This window comes from Copadichromis virginalis, linkage group LG3 (genome assembly GCF_057382275.1).
Source record: "Copadichromis virginalis isolate Kocher_CV1m ecotype Utaka linkage group LG3, C_Virginalis_male_GT1.1, whole genome shotgun sequence".
NCBI lineage: Eukaryota > Metazoa > Chordata > Actinopteri > Cichliformes > Cichlidae > Copadichromis > Copadichromis virginalis.
The window spans coordinates 50,822,458-50,828,365 of record NC_140620.1 but is presented as its reverse complement, the minus strand read 5'-3'; positions in this window follow the sequence as shown (position 1 = coordinate 50,828,365).

Sequence of the window (5,908 nt, the reverse complement as noted above, 5' to 3'; positions counted from 1 at the left end):
CTTACAGTTAAATTAAGAGGGGACGGCAGTAAAAACTCCGGACTTGTGACATCATCAAGTACGTTGGTGTTCCAATTATACAAATCGCGAGTCCGTGCTCGTGTTCTCGGTAAGTCCGTTCTCGCCGAGAACGCGAGTACGTACTTGCGTACTTAGAATTGCGAAAGGGCCAGTGAGTGATTGAGTGATTCGTTTGCTCTATGATTCAGTACAGAACGGAGGGAGTGAGTAGCTCAAATGTGCTGTTAGCATGTTAGCAGAGCGATGCTACTGTGAACCAAGGAGCTATTGTCTTGATGTGAGCTTCTACTCAGGGTATTTTCTTCCAGTTCAGAGCAGAAGTTTTTTTGTTAAGATACTGGATGTTGTGTTTTTCTCCACAATTTTAATTATAAGCTAGGTATATTGCTGCTAACAGCAACAGGGATGAGTCAGTGAGTCAGTTGGGCTTGTGAATCATGATTCATGAGTCAGTAAAGTGATTCTCGAGTATTGAAAGATTTGTTCATGATTCGCGCATCACTAGTATACTGCATGATGCTGTAGATGCAGCAGCAGCAACAGTTGGAGATGTAGTAGACACACTGGCATCTTTATTACTATTCTGCCCCTCTGTTGTTGCTTTACTGGGTTTCTTTGGCTGGCGCATTTCTCAGGTTTCCCAATAGTGGGCAGTATTACCCCTTCAGTTTGTGGTTTCTTCTTTAGTTATTTGGTGTGCACTACACTACCCCCTTTGGTGATGTGTTGTAAGCAGCAGGCAAAGTTCACGCAGGCAGTGTGAGAAAATCAGTGTTGCCAACTCAGCGACTTTGTCGCTATATTTAGCGAGTTTTCAGACCCCTTAAAAAAAGACGTGAAAGCGCGTATGGCTTTTACTCTCAACAAGCAGCGGGTGCTGTAACGCAGTCAGTTCTTCTTTTACTCTTATGCTGTTTTGTGGATCACAAGGTTTAAAACTACTTATAAATCAGAATCAGAATCAGAATCAGAATACTTTATTGATCCCTGGGGGAAATTATTTTTTGTTACAGTGCTCCATTTTAAACCAACATTAAGACAAGACAGACAATACGCTAACTAAGAATAGTACAATATATACATATATATACATACATACATACATAAGTCACTTATAAATAAATAGTTGGAAAAGAAACACGTGTAGTTGTAGCAGCAAACAGTGTGTTAAGTGGATGCGTTGTACAGGGAGATGGCCACAGGCAGGAATGATTTCCTGTGTCGTTCAGTGGTGCTTTTCGGTAATCTCAGTCTCTCACTGAACGAGCTCCTGTGACTGACCAACATGTCATGGAGTGGGTGGGAGGTGTTATCCAACATTGTCTTTATCTTGGACAGCATCCGCCTCTCCGACACCACCTTGAGGGAGTCCAGCTCCATCCCCACAACATTGCTGGTCTTACGGATCAGTTTATTAAGTCTGTTGGCATCTGCGACCCTCAGCCTGCTCCCCCAGCATGCAACAGCATAGAGGATCGCACTGGCCACCACAGACTCATAGAAAATCCTCAGCATTTTCTGGCAGATGTTGAAGGACCTCAGTCGCCTCAAAAAATAGAGACGACTCTGGCCCGTCCTGTAAAGCGCTGTGGTGTTTTTAGCCCAGTCCAGTTTATTGTCAATGTGTACTCCAAGGTATTTATAGTCCTCCACAATGTCAACACTGACCCCCTGGATTGAAACAGGGGTCAAGTGTTTCCTGGTCTTCCTGAAGTCCACGATCAGTTCCTTGGTCTTTGCCACGTTGAGCTGCAGATGATTCTGCTCACACCACGTGACAAAGGAGTCGACCACAGCCCGGTACTCTGTCTCATCATCCCTGCTGATGCATCCAACCACCGCAGAGTCATCAGAAAACTTCTGAAGATGGCAGGTCTCTGTGCAGTGGCTGAAGTCTGTGGTGTAGAGGGTGAAGAGGAAGGGGGAGAGGACAGTCCCCTGTGGTGCCCCTGTGTTGCTAATCACCTTGTCAGACACACACTGTGGGAGACGTACATATTGTGGTCTTCCTGTCAGGTAATCAACAATCCAGGACACCAGAGAAGCATCCACCTGCATCGCTGCTAACTTATCACCCAGGAGGGTCGGCCTGATGGTGTTGAAAGCACTGGAAAAGTCAAAAAACATGACCCTCACAGTGCTCGCCGGCTGGTCCAGATGGGTGTAGACACGATTGAGCAGGTAGATGATGGCGTCCTCTGTTCCGAGACGAGGCTGATAAGCGAACTGAAGGGGATCCAGATGTGGTCTTACTATGGGTCGCAGCTGGTCCAGGATGAGCCTTTCCAGGGTCTTCATGATGTGGGAGGTCAGTGCCACGGGCCTGTAATCCTGGGGGCCACTGGGACGAGGCGTCTTTGGTACAGGGACGAGGCATGATGTCTTCCACATCACCGGGACCCTCTGCAGACTCAGACTCAGCATAAACAGTTTATGAAAGACTCCACACAGCTGGGGGGCACAGGCCTTGAGGACAAGGGGACTCACTCCGTCTGGTCCAGCAGACTTGCCTGAGTGAAGTCTCCTCATTTGCATCTGAACCTGGTATTGAGTGAAGGTGATGGGTGGGGGAGGGGTGTCAGGAATCTCACAGGAGGCAACATGTGAAGAGAGAGGCTGGCACAGTGGTGTGGCTCTGGATTCCAGGCTGACTGCAGGTGAGGTTGTGGGGGTGGGAGCAGACACTGTGGTGTCGAATCTATTGAAAAACAGATTCAACTCGTCGGCTCTATTCTCACCTCCCTCAGCTCCCCTGCTGTTGGTTGGCCTGAATCCAGTGATGGTCTTCATGCCCCTCCACACCTCTCTCATGCTGTTCTGCTGGAGTTTCCACTCCAGCTTCCTCCTGTAATTGTCCTTAGCCTCTCTGATCTTGTCCTTTAGTAACACCTGGATCTTCCTCACCTCCTCACACACACACAAAGTAACTCCACCAGAGCGCCTATTTCGGGTCACTTTTGCCGGTCCAAGCCCGGGTAAAGGAGCAGGGTTGGAATTGTGACATTAAAAAAAACAATAATTGCTAAAAGAAATTTAATTTGTAGTTCTAAATAAACTCTAAATGCATTTAGGACGTTTTTTACTCACTTTATGTCTCTTCCACGATGTTATTTCTCTCTGCAACAACATAGGTTACAATTAGATTAGCATGACCAATTATGCAAATTAGGCGATGACATCATTTAGCGACTTCTAGCGACTTTTAGGACAACCAATAGCAATTTTCCTTACTGAGGAGTTGGCAACACTGGAGAAAATGCATGGAGCAGAAAACAAGCTGCACAACTTTAAGCCCAGTTTACATCGTTGGGGAGTTTGTTGAGCCATAATCTGTAAGTAAGCAATGTCTAGCTTTATTTTCTGTATGATTTGTCACTTTCATGTTACTTAAAAGGTTATTTGAACATATAAAGGAAAGATGTTTATGGTGAATGTAAAGCATAAGAAAAGCTATGTTGCTAACTTGTTTTTGGTTACAAAATATGTCAATACATATGCTTACGTATTATTTTACTGTATGTTCACAGTCTTACAAATTAAAAGAGGAAAAAACGGTCTTCAGTTAAAGACACAAAGACAAAGCGATGTGTCTTGTTGTTCCTGGAACCATCTCCTCTTATGTTAAGCTCGCTGCATAGGGTGAATAGCCATACATTCACCTGAGGGCAGCAGAATTACTATCACACTCAACTGACTGCGTTTTATCTTCCCAATGCACTGATGGGTGGACAGTTCTCAGGTGCCTGTGCAGGCTGTTTGTGGAGCCGGCTCTATATGATAACCTTTTCTTGCAGACTGTACATTCTGCCTATGTATTGTCAATAAAATTGAAATGGTTCCAGATTTTGCTTCTTTTCTTGGTGTCAATCATTTTCTTTACTATATCTTTCTAATGTGATGATGTTGTCTTTTGGAAAAAATCAGAAACACAGCTCCAAATAACGTGAAGATTCATCAGCCAGATTAAGTGTTTACTGAAAATTGACAGGGATAGTGGACATCATCATCACAATTCCAATCAATCCTTTCCACACAGAGAAGCATAAACACACTCGACTATCATTAATCAAATATAACACGCATATACAAACACAATTTGTAATTCAGTTTACAATAGGGCTAATTCGCTCAGTCAGCAAGTGGCGGTATCCTCGTACACTGGGGAGTCTTCTGTTTTGTTTAACTGCCATTAAACAAAACAGAAGAAGAAGAGAACATCTGCACATGCGCGGTACGGATAGTACGAGTAGACCTAATCCGTAACTATCTTTTTTTTCCCCTTTTTGTCTACATTATATTGAAATGTTTCATTATTGCAAACGTTTTAAGAGATACTGTTAATGTCTTACCAGATAATCTGACCCGTAACTATCGTAAAATGCTTCGAGCGGAAGTAGATGCCTTTCGCACATGTGTAGCAGTCTCCTCTTGTGGTTTGCAGAGGTTGCTCTTTCTGAGCAACACTCTGCTGAGTGACCTCCGACCCGGAAGCTCCTCCTCGTGAGAGCTGTCCCTCCGACAGCTGATTCGGGCACTTCAGCTGTTTCTAATTAGACTCTAATAAGACTACTTAAGCCAGGGTTGAGTGATGGTCAGCGCTGGAGTATCGCACCAAGCCTGGTAGTGACTCAAGCATATAGTTATGTGTCTGTCGCAAACAAAACGGCTCTTAGGGACAGATTTTGAAGTGAACAACGGGAGCCGGCTCCGTGTTTCTTTTTTTTCTTTCTCTCACCCTCTCTCTTTCTTACTTTTTTTTGCTTCACACCGCACGTGAGTCTTGTGTTTGCGCTGAGCAGAGGGTCGCAAACACAGCCTTATGTTTGCCCACTCGCAGTACCACAGAAACAGAGCAGGAGGGAGAGGGAGAGAAAGAGAGCCAGGGGCAACAACAAGAGACAACATCATCACATTAGAAAGTTATAGTAAAGAAAATGATTGACACCAAGAAAAGAAGCAAAATCTGGAACCATTTCAATTTTATTGACAATACATAGGCAGAATGTACAGTCTGCAAGAAAAGGTTATCATATAGAGCCGGCTCCACAAACAGCCTGCACAGGCACCTGAGAACTGTCCACCCATCAGTGCATTGGGAAGATAAAACGCAGTCAGTTGAGTTTGATAGTAATAAAGATGCCTATTGCAACTGTTGCTGCTGCTGCATCTACAGCATCTTGCGCTATATCACCACCACCACCTATACCAAACCAGAGCTCTATTAGTTTTTGCAGAGGTCTGTGACCCCAGCAAGACAGAACTCAATTGATGAAGACCTGGCAAAGATGATTGCACTTGATTTCAAACTATTTCAGCTGTGGGTGTTAAAGGATTCAGAAAGTTTATTCATGCACTGAATCCTATGTATGCAATTACAAGCAGGAAAACACTCTCCCAAAAATCATCCCACGCCTATGTGACAGAGAACGTGCATCTTCTTTTTTGTTTTGCATATTGATTTATATTTTATTGTGTTGTGGTTTGCAGTGTTTTGTGTTGTTTTCCTTGAAATTTGTTTAAAAGGAAAAGGCTGAATTAAATTAGTTAAAATAGTTAAAAGTAGAAATGTAAATAGTTGTTTTTTGTATTTTATGTGTATTTTGTGTTTTTTGTACTTTATAATTTATTTTATACATTTTATGTGGAGTGAATGAGTAAAAGTATATAATAAACATAAATAAATAAAAAACTTTTTTTACATTAGTAATTCATTGTCTGCACAATTTTATATTGCTGTTGATAATAAATTAATTAAAGCAACAAAGTCGAAAGAGCCAGGTTAGGGTTTTCTTTTTTTGGATAGGCGAGCCGAAAGAGCCGGTTCTCTAAAAAGAGCTGGAATTCCCATCACTACAAGCGTATTGTTGGGTAATTGCTAGCGAGCTGA